Source organism: Panthera pardus, unplaced genomic scaffold, assembly GCF_024362965.1.
Source record: "Panthera pardus isolate Hobbes unplaced genomic scaffold, ASM2436296v1 HiC_scaffold_20, whole genome shotgun sequence".
NCBI classification, from domain to species: Eukaryota; Metazoa; Chordata; class Mammalia; order Carnivora; family Felidae; genus Panthera; species Panthera pardus.
In genome coordinates this window covers 68,804,997-68,818,637 of record NW_026526766.1, presented here as the reverse complement: position 1 = coordinate 68,818,637, position 13,641 = coordinate 68,804,997, and the positions used below count along the sequence as shown (strand labels likewise).

At 41.6% G+C, this 13,641-nt stretch overlaps 1 long non-coding RNA gene across 1 annotated transcript in view; it reads right to left on the bottom strand.

The window, feature by feature from the left end:
* The window catches only part of LOC109270009 (uncharacterized), a 38,414-nt gene extending 28,989 nt beyond the window's left edge, over window positions 1-9,425 (bottom strand). Inside the window, exon 1 of the long non-coding RNA XR_002081373.2 lies at window positions 9,138-9,425. This is a non-coding gene — a long non-coding RNA (uncharacterized LOC109270009). The remainder of the gene's footprint in view (window positions 1-9,137) is intronic.
* Between the last annotated feature and the right edge of the window lie 4,216 nt (window positions 9,426-13,641).

Here is a 13,641-nt window from a genome sequence, read left to right as displayed (position 1 = left end):
ATTGGCTTTCCATTATATTTTGCATAAAGTTTAAGCTCCTTTATATGGCTAGAAGACTCACATCTCATGTACCTTCCTAGCTTCTGGTCTCATCGCTCACTCTTTAGCCACACTAAGCTACTTGCAGTGCCCTGAAAGTGCTATATTCTCGCCTTTCTCCATGCCTTTGCATATGCTGTTCCATCTGTCTAGAATGCCCACCCTCTCTATTCTTATTCCTCTGGCCAACTCATAAAGAGTTGTACTACCTAGGTCAGGAGTCTGCTTATTTAGGAAGTCTCCTCTGTTATCTCCACTTCCCACTTCCCCTACAGCAAATCTGTAGAGTTATTGCCTTTGGGCTTTCCTGGCTCTTGCTCTATCCTTTACTATTACACCTGCCCCCTGGTAGTTGACATGAATGAAGAAGGAATGTTCTGCTCTGCAGTATGTTTACGGCCCAAATGTTAGGGCACCCAAGACCCTAATGTTGTAGAATCCTGATCGATAAAGGAGGGTTTGCAAAGCTGACACTGTATGGAGGACTGAGGACCAAAACCACTAACCAGTCTTAGAAATGATATGTGAGTAGAAGCATGAAACAACTTCATTCATTCATTCATTCTTCATTCATACTTTGAGCTATTTTTTATTAAGCACCTACCTTGTGCTAGATCTATACAGAGTGCTGGGGATTATAGGTGGTTCCTTATAGATAGGCACTTAACAGGTTAGTTAGAAAGACATACGTACAAACATGCATGCAATTATATATAAGCAGTAATTTAATCACAAACTTGATTAGACCTACAAATTAAAAGCAAGGCATTAAATGAAGACTGTAATAGGGAGATCTAACCCAATCTGAAAGTCCAAGAAAGCACCCTGGAAAAGGTGCTATTCAAGGTGAAATAGTCAGGATGTCTGTGCTATAAAGCAGAGTAGGAGGCAGAGGATACCAAGACAAGAGGAACAGCATGTGGATAGGCTCAGAAGTAGGAGAGAGATGGATGTGTTCAAGGAAGAAGGCAAGACAAATGGAGGTAGAACAATGTAATGAAAAGGCATAGAGAAAGAGAGGAGCCTGGAGAAGTAGATGGGATACATCATGCAAAGCCTTGTCAGACAAGGCAAGACTCTTGAGTCTTACTCTGAGTGTAAACTACTGAGAGGGTTTAAGCCTCTTTTCGATCCAACTCACAATGTTAAGATTATTTTGGCAGCAGTGTGGCAAATGGATTGGAAAGGGGTACGTGTGGAGGAGAGTAGACCAATTGGGAGGTTGCTGCAGTATTTTCAGGAGAGATGGTGGCTCACTGTAAGGCATTTGGAGGAATGATGTGGAAGAGTGCATGGAATCAGGAGATACTGAAGAACTACCATCAGTGGCCTTGGGATTGATTAGCTGTCAGGGTTGAGGCAGAATGAGTGCTAAACACTGGACACAAATAGGTTCATTCAATGAACAAATAGCTATTAACTGCCTATTATGTGCCAGATCAGCTCATTGAGCTCCTTACACATATCTCTGACTGCCTTCTCTCAAACGCTGTAACACAAGTCTGTTTGTAACAGAGCATTAAAAAGTTTACTTTAATGCCTAATTGACTGTAATATAAGCTTTCAAAAGAAAGTTTCCCACTAAGCATTTATCAGCTCATATGTTGAGCTGGTCACAACTCATCGTCTTATTCCCACCCACTGCCATTGAAGACAGTTCTCTTTCCATGAGCATTTCTTGTAGGCTTGCATCTGGGCCCTGTCATATAGTCCTAGTTGTCTGCTTACGATATTTTGAGAATCTGTCCCTCAGCCCCTCCCTCTCTGACTTGCTTGGGCAGGTAACACATTGAATTCCACCTCAATCTCTTACTAATTGCATTATGTTAGGTACATTACTAATCTCCCTAACTTTAGAGTTCTCCTCCCTAAGTAGGGTCAGTTAAATTGATGTCAGTATCACTAATATCTTTATGATAAATTGGGTTAAGTGTGCTTCCTAGTGTGATTTAATATGAAGTAAAGAGACTCACCTATGATGTATTCTTGCCACAGACTTTTAACTAGAATATAACTAAACCTATAGATGCAACTTCCAGCTTACTAGAAGGAATAGGACATAGGAATGTCAATAGGACAAAAAGAATAGACATCATGAGGAAACAACACAGCAAGAGAACAAGTCCTGAAAGTGGACATTCTACATAACAACTGGCCTGGCTTCTTCACTGGGCCAAGGAAATGGGGATCGTTCTGTATTTTCAAAAGATTTAAGAGAAGGGGCATAATAACTAAATGCAGTACATTGTCTTTGATTGGGACAAGCTTGAAGGTCCAACTCGGAAAATTTGGAATGTAATTGGGAAAATTTGGGTATGAAAATTGTAGTAGATGATGTTACAGAGTTACTGTGGTTTTTTTCTGTTAATTTTATTAGGTATTTGAAGGAACTTGTTCTCATCATTTAGAAATGCAAAGTCAAGTATTTAAGGGAGAAATATCCTGATATCTGTGTTTTGCTTTGGAAATTGTGTATGTGTACATACATGTGCATACACACATGAACTAAAATGTAGTGAAATGTTATTGCTATATAAGTCCAGGTGATATATAGGTGTTTATTGCACTTTTTCTCTCTACTTTTCTATACTTAATAATAAAAAGTGAAATAGAATCATAACTATATCACAATGTTATGATGACGAGGGACAATGTGTCTCAAAAGACCTCATTTGTCTTAAATGCCATTAAGTAAATGAGTATTCTCTTTCACAATTTTCTTCCAGTCAGTGCATCGGAACCTCACTCAAATCCAGAATCGCATTGCATGCCCCAGCCATGCCTCAGCAGAGCTTACTCAGAAATCACTAGAACCCCATGGAGGGTAATAGGGATGTGAGCTGGCAGACTGGCATCATGCTTGGTGGGATAAACTCTTTCAATTTCTGGCCCGTTCACTACCATACACAAAAATGCCACAGTCCTTTTCCCACTTGAAAAGCAAAACTCAGATAACATATTCATGTTTGCAAGTACACACTTGTTAAAGAGTAGAAAGATCTTTGCCAAGCTGGCCACATGGTCTTTACATACAAGGTGTGATACTGGCCTCAACACAGTTCTAAAACTCACATTTATGAGGGAGTTTTACTGGACTCCTAGTCACAAGCCATTTGTCTGACCTCCTCTGTTTCTCCCAGGTCTGCGCTAGATACGGAAGAGTGATGTGTGTGCAACACGTGGTGGGGGTGGGAAAGCCTGCCTGAGGACGGAGTCGGGAGGCATCGGCCTGCCATGGCCTGTGGATGCACAGTACACAGACATATCCTACTTTGCTCTCGCTGCTCTGACAAGTAGAGATAGCACCTCCTTTCACCCCCAAAAGTGTCCCGCTTCAATGATAAATTATTCACTCCTCCCAAATATACACCCTGTTTCTCTCCTGGGTCCTATGAACTGGCCCTCGACCCATTCCTAGTCAGTCCCTGTCCTGCCACCCCTCTCTGCACTGTCACCTCCACCCTGCAGCGAGCCATCTGTGTCAGTCTACTTGAAGGTGCACCCGTGAGCAATGCTCTCTCTCACCTTTACAGGTGTGCACTTGGCTGACAGTCTGCCAAGGATGCCCTCACATCCTTCCCCACCCTTACCTTTCTCTGCCTGGCCAACTCCTTCCCTTCTCAGAGGCTTGAGTTCAAAGTCATCTGCTCCAGGAAACTTCCTAGACTCTGTAGAGAGGCGTTGCATCTTTCTGCTGTGTTTCTCCCAGGGCCAGGGCAAAGGTACTAAGGACGTGCGTTGGGTGCAAAAGTTAAACAGGCTTCCATTATCAGGGTGGTATTAGTGCTGACTCTGCATATCCCGGGGTCCTGACAGCGAGTGGCTCCTTCAGTTTTGCCCCATAGGTGCCTCGCTTGCCTCACCCCTGTCCTGACCCTGGATTCAACATTTCCTACAACCCGTCATCATGATTACACTGTAGAATTTTATTTGTTGGTCTGTCTTCCTGGTTGGAATGTGAACGCCTTTAGCTGAGGGGTCATGTCTTATTCCTTCCTAACCTCAGTCCGTAGCACTGTGCCCGGCACACAGGAAGCGTTTCTAAATGATGAAGAAGTCAAATGTGGGAAGCGCATGTGGAATTAGAGACTTCTCAAACTATCGGGGACCAATTGGCATCTGCTAGAGAGCTAGGGGAGGATTCAGAGATGGAAAAATTGGATAACATGTAAAATTTGTCATTTGAAATATTCCTGGTAGCCATATATTAGCAAACTGCTTAACAATACTATCTGCCCTCTAGGGAAACCTGAAGAAAGTTGCCTAGGTACAAGGTCTGAAACATCAGCAAAGCTTTGAGTAGGATGAAATTAGATTAAATCAAACTAAAACCGTGTTTCTTCCAAATAAGGAACCTCCCTTAATCTCCTCCATCCTTCACTCTATTCACATAGTGTGTCCCTGGTACCAGTTCAGAAGGAATGGCCTGGGCTGGACTTTAGGAAGCCTCTTTCATGAGTCCATCGCTGTGCCATGCCCCTCACAGAGTTTATAGTATTTAATCACCACAATGATCAGTGAGACAAGAGCTCATGTCCCTGCTCTATGGAATGGAAAAGTGAGAGATGGGTTACCTTTCCTGAAGCCACACAGCTAGCAGATGGATAAAGAAGAATACCTCCTGTGTTCAGGGCAATTAAAACTTGTCATGCTTGCTATAGCCCTATTCCCTAACCCACACAACAGTGGTCACTGATTAAAAATATAAATAGGTTAATGGAACACTTACATTTATTCATGGAAATATTTGAGCACCTACCGTTTACTGTACTGTGGGTGTAAAGTCCATGTAGGAAAACTTTGTTGGGGTTGGGGGGAAGGGAAGAGAGGGAAGATAGATACTAAACAAGTCATAGGTGGATTTAGAAAAGTAAACATAGTCTTATAGAATGTTCTTCAGGAAAGAAGGCATAAAAATTGAAGTAGTGTGTTTGCAATAAGGCCAAAAGCTGTAAGACCAAAGAACCCCAACCACAAAACTGTCCTCTCAAACTTCTGCAAAAACAAACACCTTCTGTGCGTCATGTAACTAACCACAAGTCAGGTGTTTAGTTGTGGGTGAAGGCAGAGAAGGAGACAATCGTGCAGGGAATTTTTAGGACAAGTATCTGGTGATTGTTTTTTGGTGCACTTTTTGGAGTGGGGGCAAGAAGCATACTTTTGGGGATCAGGAGCTAAAATCTCAACTTCATTTTTATAGTGTAAACAGAGGCTGAACCTTCACCGAGCAGACCCACTGAGGCATGACTTCAAGCCCCACAATTTGGCCTGTTTGATTTATGTGTTTCCTGGACAAACTACTGTTGTGTGGGAGCCCTGTGAAAACTTCAAAAAGGTCATTAAGGCTGAAAGGCTTCTTAATTCATTTTCAAATTACTCACTCCTCCTTTCCAAAAGCCAGCGACAGGAGAGCTCAAGTGATCTCAGTCAAGTTTTCCCAACTGAAGCTTTACTTTCTACGACAGAGTTACAAATACTTTCGGCTCCATTTTGCATACATTCTAGAGAGCTTCTTGGCAGGGTCTGCACAGTGTGTTTTCATATTCTTTGGATCTCATCTTTGTAGCATGGCCTCATGAAAAACATCACATTCCAAGTGTGACTGGGAAGCTTCATTCACCACAGAGTTTGCCAATAACATGTGGGGAGTGTATTGTCCCTCCGGCCAGCTCATCATATCCAAACAAAATGTGTTCTCTTCGATTTCAGCTGACTCATTTCCATAAGATACAAGTTGATGCTATTTACTAGATACCCAAAGACCCAATTTGAGAATCTAAACTGTGGTAGAATTAAATATACAACAGTTTTTAACTCATTATATATCATTAGAATCTTAGCAGGAGACTAATGGCACACTCCAAGGGTTTAGCTGAATATAATTTTGTGAAGAGAGTATTTATGAGGCATGGGCACCATTAAGGGAATACACAAGGCATGGTGTATTCCAGGAGTTGTCAACATCAGGAAGGACTTACTGCCCCAGGCGGAAAGGGATGGGAGGTAGGCTTTGGACTCTAGACCCCTCGAAGAGGAGTGGACCAACACAGGCCCCATAGCTGTTGGAATTCAGCGTGACTCAGGAAAGCAAGGCTGGGTAGAAACAGGAGAAGAAATGCCTGACCTCTCTCTCCTTGCACCCTCTAATCTCCTGCTGGTGCTGCCCATTTGCCAAGCCCAGGGAGTACTCATCAATGAGGTCAGCCTGCTGGGGGTCCATGATAGAGAAGGGCAGAGACTTGTTTGGGGTCTCTATGTACCCCAAATCTGAAATACCAACCCATTTCTGATTTTACTCTGAGAGACAGAGTGGCATAACTGAATGAACAGAGGTTTTCATGTAAGGAAGATCAAGACCCAAATTCCACCTACTAATAGTCATATCTTGGGGTCTTTTCTGGAGAAAACCTGTTGGACTGCTTCACGTGAGTTCTAACTTACCCTCTCTGAATTTCAGTGTCTTCCTCCAGCAAAATGGAAATAATAGCTTCCTACTTACCTACCTGCTTGAATTGTTGTGAATATTAAACAAGTTGCCCAAGGAGAAGAGCCTGACATAATGTTTGACACTTAGAACGTATTTGGCATTTGTTGATTTCCTCCAATTAGTTATCCCTTATACGGTGAGATGCCTGCCCTGTGGAGGTGGGAGAACCAGTCTGACCATTTATTTCTTTTTTACTGGGAGTCCCCTGTTGACTCATAGCTGGAAAGGTGGGTGGGACTTGTTTAAAAACTTGTTTACTGGGGTCCCCTTATCAGTAAAGAACTGACCGTTTTCCTAGTGTCACTTTTTAAAGAAAACCTGTCTGGACATCTTTAGGAAAACTCCGATTTTCTCTCTCCACAAGGGCATTGGTGCTTAGGGAGCTGGTCCCCGCATTGCTGTATGAGTCTTCACCATTTCTTTAGCAACTTTCATTCCACATTCATAGGCTAATGCTCAAAAAGCTTGTCCTTCCTCCTGTTGTGCGTTAGCTGTTGACAAGACATTGGCTGCTTTTGCAAGAACTTGGTCAATTCAGTTCCTGATAGTAGGGCCATTTCCTTCCTACTTGAAGTCACTAGGGAGGTTTCTGTTTGCTGTATGTTGTTATTTGCTAGTTTGGGAACAGGTGGGAATGTTTGGTTCATTGTGAATTTTGGCTGGACCCTTGGAAAGCTTACTGGTGATTGAAAAATAAAAAGCCACAGTAGTCATTCACTTACTGTTCATTGGTTCAAACTAGGAGTTATGTACTGGGCATAATCCCTAATTCTCATAACCACCATGGAAGGTAGTATCTTATTTTCATTTGAGGAAACGGAGGCTCATCAGATTAGATGGGGTGGGGGGGGCATGTCCAGCTTCTAAGAGGTAGAACTAGAGACCATGGCTCTATCTGAATCAAAGCACAGAACTCTGTTTATCTTTAAGAGGGTTACAGAGAATCAACTGCAATATTTTCATCCAGCTGTGGCCATTTAAAAAAAAAAATCACACGGCTGCGAGTTTCTTCATGACAAGGCATAAGTTTTATTCACCTCTCTCTTCTCACTGCTGACCACTGCCCCTACCATAAATTGGGTGCCTGATTGATGTTGGTTGAATGAAAAAATGATTGACTGAATGAATCTTCTATACAAAGATATTTTTGTCTATGTGTAGCATTTTTTCTAATGCATATTTATATTTCATTTGACAGTGTTTGCAAATTGCATAATATTCCCCTTCAGTATAACTTGCAGTGTGGAAATGCTTCCATATGCTGGATGTTTCCCCTCATTTGACTGAGGGAGAAAAAAAGCTAAGAGAAACATCACATAGTGGGTAAGCATCCATATAAACACGAATTGTAGAATATACTGCTCACGAATGGTGTATTTTGGCAGGGTAATTTTGCAAAAAGATTGAAGTAGACATTCAATTTGGATTGATATGGGTGATAAAATGTTCTTGTGCAGCTAACTATAGTTTTGTATTAATTCATTATGTTGTAAGAGGTATAGAGTAGGGGAGAAGAGCATGGGTCCTGGAGCAGCTGACAGTATACATATCCAGCCTCCATTAATTAATAGCTATGTGACTTGGGCAGCTTAGTAAATCTATGTCTTAGTTTAACTCCTTCACAAAATAGGGATAGGAATACTACCTCCCTCATGAGATGATTAAGAGCATTAAATGAGTTAATACAAGAGGAGTTCTTAAATTTGTGCCTGATTCAGTGGCAAGGCTCAATAAATGTTATTATCCCCAGTGCATGGAGTCTAGTTCAGAAAAGTTCTCTTTTTTGTCTCTATCCCCATTATCCCTACCTTATTTTAGGAAGCCATCAAGTTTTGCCTGACTTACTTTACTATCTAGCTCATCCTTCACATTGTCAGTGGAGTGAATCCTTGAAGACTCACATTAAACCAGGCCCCTTACCTTCTCCAAACAATGCCACTATTCCTAATCAACTTCAGGACTAAGTACAATCCCCTAGCATTACATTCAGCGTCCTTCATAAACTCAATCCTTTCTCCTCTTTTGGTCTCATCTCTTGTCACTCCCACATGTATGCTATACTACAAATACCAACAAATGCCCAAAGTGGAAAAGTTATACTGGCTTGATGGATAAGTAATACTTCAGTAAGAGGAATGAGCAGGTAATTTTGCTGATGGGCTCATGGAAGCCTTCAGAGAAAAGATATTTAAGTTGTATCTTGAAGAATAAGTTGATATTGGCCAAGGAAGGTAGGGCAGTACATGATTAGGTGGATTATCTAGATCGAGTGAAGGATTTGTGCCCTGAAACAGAAAAACAAGGTGTATTCATGGCTTGAGAACTTGTCTAATGCTGAGAGGGATGAATTGAGGGATGCTTCAATGTGGGATTGAAGGAAAAGGGAGTGTGAAAAAGAGCCCTTATATCTGGCATGAATGCCTGAATGGAATAGTGTGATGTTGTTAATGAAGGTGAGGAAAATACAAGAAAAATGTATGGTGTGTGTGTGTGTGTGTGTGTGTGTGTGTGTGTGTGTGTGTATAAGTATCTGGTCTGTTTTGTACACATGTGTACAAAAGCCATTTGGGAATATTTAATATTAAGCTCCTGATCTTGTCCCCAGTCTTACCTTCAGACTTGTATCCTGGCAAATTTCCCCTTCTTAGCAAATGGCAGCTCTGTTCTTTAGAGTCCTCCATGATTCCTCTCTCTTAAATCCTATTTTTGATCCTTCAGCAAATTCAGTTTTCCTTTTCTTCAAAATATATCCAGCAATTGATCGTTTCTTACCATATTTGTGGCTACCGCTCCCTTCAAAGTCACCATCATCTTTTATGGGATTATTGAACATTGTCATTTTTTTTTTCAGAGAGAGTAGGGAGGAAGGGGCAGAGGGAGAGGGAGAGGGAGAGGGAGAGGGAGAGAGAGAGAGAGAGAGAGAGAGAGAGAGAGAGAGAGAATCTTAAGCAGGTTCCACACTGATTGTGGCTCCAATGCAGAGCTCAGTCTCACGATTGTGAGATCATAACCTGAGCTGAAATCAAGAGTTGGACACTTAACCAATGAAGCCACTCAGGCACCCCTAGGATTATTGAAATAGTCCCCTAAACTGTCAGAGTCAGAGTGGTCCTCTCTCTTTTTTTTTTTTTTTAAGTTCATTTAAAGTAAAGGTTTTTACTTTAAGTTTATTTATTTATTTTGAGAGAGAGACAGAGAGACAACCAGGGGTGGGGCAGAGAGAGAAAGAGAGAGAGAGAGAGAGAGAGAGAGAGAGAGAGAGAGAATCCCAAGCAGGCTCCATACTGTCAGCATATAACCCAATGTGGGGCTGAAACCCACCAACCATGAGATCATGACTTGAGCTGAAACCAAGAGTCAGATGCTTAACTGAGCCACCCAGGCACCCCCAGAGTGGTCCTCATAAAAAGAAGTCAGGTCATGACTACACTGTTCACAGCTTCTATATCCTTCCCATCTTGCTTAGACCAAAATCCCAAAGTATTTACAGTGATGGTTTGCAAGATGCAGCCCTCAGAGCTCCTGGCTCTAATGCTATTTAGACTCCTATTCCCATCCTCTTTGGCATCTCTCTGCCCTAGTGGGTTCTTTACTGTTCCTGAGACATGTGTGACATCCTTCTTCCTATTAGCATTTCCAATGACTATTCCCCTGCCTAGAACGGCTTCTCCTCAGATGCTCACCTAATCATCTCCCTCGCCTCCTCCGGTCTTCACTCCAATGTCATCTGCTCAGTGAGGCCTTCTCTGACTGCCTTACTAAAATCGGCAGGTCCCTCTTACCTCTGATTTCCCAGTGCATCCCTTGCTTTTCTGCATTTTTTTCTTTAGCACATATCACCATCTATCATACTCTTATTTACCATTAGCTTTTATCTATTATTTATCTCCCCCCACCCTCTTGCATCTATCTCTAATCCATGTGTCATGATGGCCCTGATTCCTGTACTGTTCCCCTCTCTGTTCCCTATACCTCGAATAGTGCCTGACCACAAGTTGTTCAACAGATATCCGCTGAATGAAAGAATTAATTCAAGTGGGGACCATAGCAGTGTGTTGCTGCAAGGAGCTGGTACTCAGCAGGTAGATCTAGGTTAAAGATAGATTTGGAATCCTTTGCAATGAGGTCACAGATGTGTGGGAGTAGCTAAGACAGACCAAGGAAAAGATATTGAGTGAGATTTGAAAAAAAGAGAAGGCCAACATAAAACTTGGAAAAAAATAGTAATAATTAAAGACTGTACAGATGAAGTGGCAGAGTTGAAAGCAAGGGCTCTGGAATTACAGACTCGAGTTAAAAACCTTTGTTCCACCATTTACCAGCTTTATGACCATGGAGAAGTGACTGGATGATTCTTGGCCTCCATATCCTCAAGGGTAATTAGAAAAAAGATCTCCACGTCAGAGGGCTGTTAAGAGAATTAACCAATAATGTGCATAGAAATCAGCAGACAGTAACAAAGAATATAGGTAGTAGTCGTTGTTGTTACTAACATCACTGTTATCATCAAAATCCAGGAAGGACTCCTGAAAAGTCGAAAAAGTAGGGGAGTGTAATGGAAGATAAGTGAGGAGAGGTCTTCAAGAAAGGGAACAGTAAACTCTGTAGATGTTGCTCTGTGGTCAGGGCTAAGTATCCTGAGGAGTAGATTATGCTCCAGGGTAGAGCTATTTGAGAGAATCGTTTCATTTGCATCAAAAAGTCATAATCCCATATTTTAAAATGAGTGAGTGTTTTGTGGAAAATCACAATAATTGTCTTAGAAAAAAATCAAATAAAAACAAAACAAAACAAAATAAAACAACACTGGGCCCTCAATTGTATCCAGCTGCCAAGTGTAGGAACATGGTGACCCAAAAATTTGCTTCTCTCTGGTCTTTGGGAGATTTACTTGCTCGCTAGTCAGAACTAGTTTGCTGGTTTTATGAGGTTAAGCTATTGTGCAATAGTATTCAGCTGGCTCTGTGGGTGTTTATTTACAGATGGCTGCCATCTTGATTTATTGTCTGTCAAATTATAATTATTAACGATGGAGTTAATTGTCATTTCAACCACCTGGTAATTACCCACTGTGCTTTGATGTGGTGACAAATCTGTCCTTCAGATCAAAATTGGTAGGTTCATAAGATATTTCGCTTCCACGTTCATCTCCATTCATGGCTTATTCAAAATAAATGATTAGGGAAAATTATTGATTCTTTTTAGTGTAATTTGTGGGCCTTCAGGTAAAAGAATTGTCAATTGTTGTAAACTTTTTTTGAGTAGTAGGGCTGGTATAACAAGAATCCAGTGATGTGAGTTATAGTACTTGAAATTAAAACAACAAGGCATGCTCTTTCAAAGACTGGTCTAATAAAAAATTTAACAATGCTCTCAGTATATTCTACGGTGCATCACCTAGAATGATGGTTTATAACCCTCATTATTTGTTTGCCCCATTGTTTACTAAGCCACTTTATCCTTATGCCCTTTTGAACTTTTAGGATAGAATTCAGCACAGTTAGTGAGGTTACCTTAGTCTTATAAGGCCTCAATCACTTTCAGAACTATGAATGGGATTGTCTGCTTGGTCACTCTCTAGGGAGACACCTGATAGAACCAACGGGATTAAAGAGGAGGGGATGTATACATGTCATGAGAGCTACATCTCTACTCCCATCTTTGGTGTTGGAACCCTTATTTGTGTGCTTTTTCCTTTTCAGCATTTCCCAGTGGTTTTCAGAAAGGCACACATAATTTACTAAATTAGCCAGCAGTGGATCAAATGGAAGATTTCCCACCAAAGCATAGTCTTGAGATGCTACTGTGGACTTACCATCTCTTTCCTCTCAGGAAGCCCATCAAGCAATCATTCTGTGTCCAGCTTCCTCTGGCTTTTAGCCTCGGGGCATGGAGAGAAGAAGGCTATGTTCCTGGCTTCTCAATATTTCCTTGCAGAGTCACCTTCTAATTGACAGTTGCCATATTACAGTCCTGTTGACCATGAGGTCTCACCTTGGCATTTGTTGTGCAGCGAGACTCAACCTAGGCTGATTTCTACTAATACTCCTTCCAAGTCAGAGAGTTGTACATCCGTTGGACCCAGAGAAAACCTATGAGCAGTATCTGCTTTCTTTCACTTGAAGGATTGTGAATCAGTTCGTTAAGGAAGGAAAGCTCAGGGACTAGAGATGGGTGTCTAAAACCGCCCTACTGCAGTTTGTTACCGGGCTTGGGCATTTCCTGATCTCTCCTATGAAATGCTGACCTGCTGTATAGGATTTCCACTCCTTGGGAAATTATCTGTGGCCGAGTATCCTGACATGGTTTCCCCTGCTCTCCCTTCCTCTCTTCTATTCTATGAGGCCATGGCAAAGACCTTTTCTTACCTATAATATCTTATCTCTAATGCCTGACCCCTTCAGTTTACCCTTCATATCGCTGCCTGAAAGAGTTCTCAGAATCCTTTGGGGGCTTCTTCTGTGAGTCTAAAATGTGCACCATGATATTCAGTGGCCTTTATCATTGGCCCTTTACCTATACCTCCAATCTAATGTTCCCTCTGTTGGATGACAGTTCAAGGCCTTTATGTTGAAGGTTCCAATTGGCTGTCGTGTGCTTTCCCTTTCCAGATCATTCATCTGGAGCATTCCTAATTATTCTTCAGAAGTCACAAGTCAGCAGTTACCTCCTGAATGTAATCTTCTATAATCACCCCCCTACTTCCCTGACAATTCTTTCTCTTTTTGTTTTATTTTTATAACTTATACTCCTTTATATTGCTATGTCACATCATATTAATTTCCCCCCTTATCTGTCCATTTCCCTTCTGGGGTCCTCAAGAGCAGGATCTAGAATGGGAACATTTTTGTCATCATAGAGCAGGAGCTAAATAATATTGAATAACTGTTTGTTCAATTCTTTGTATATCTCCCATTGCCTAGGACAGTGCTGAGTATTCAGTGGATACTAAACACATAGTTGCTGATGGATCCTTATTAAATATAGCTAAAATCTTCACTATTATTCTTGGTACCAACATTAGAGTAGACACCTGTCTTTATGGGAAAAAAAAAACTGGCTTTAGGGAGAAGAAGTTGACCCTTTATCCAAGATGCATGTGGCAGCTGCTGATT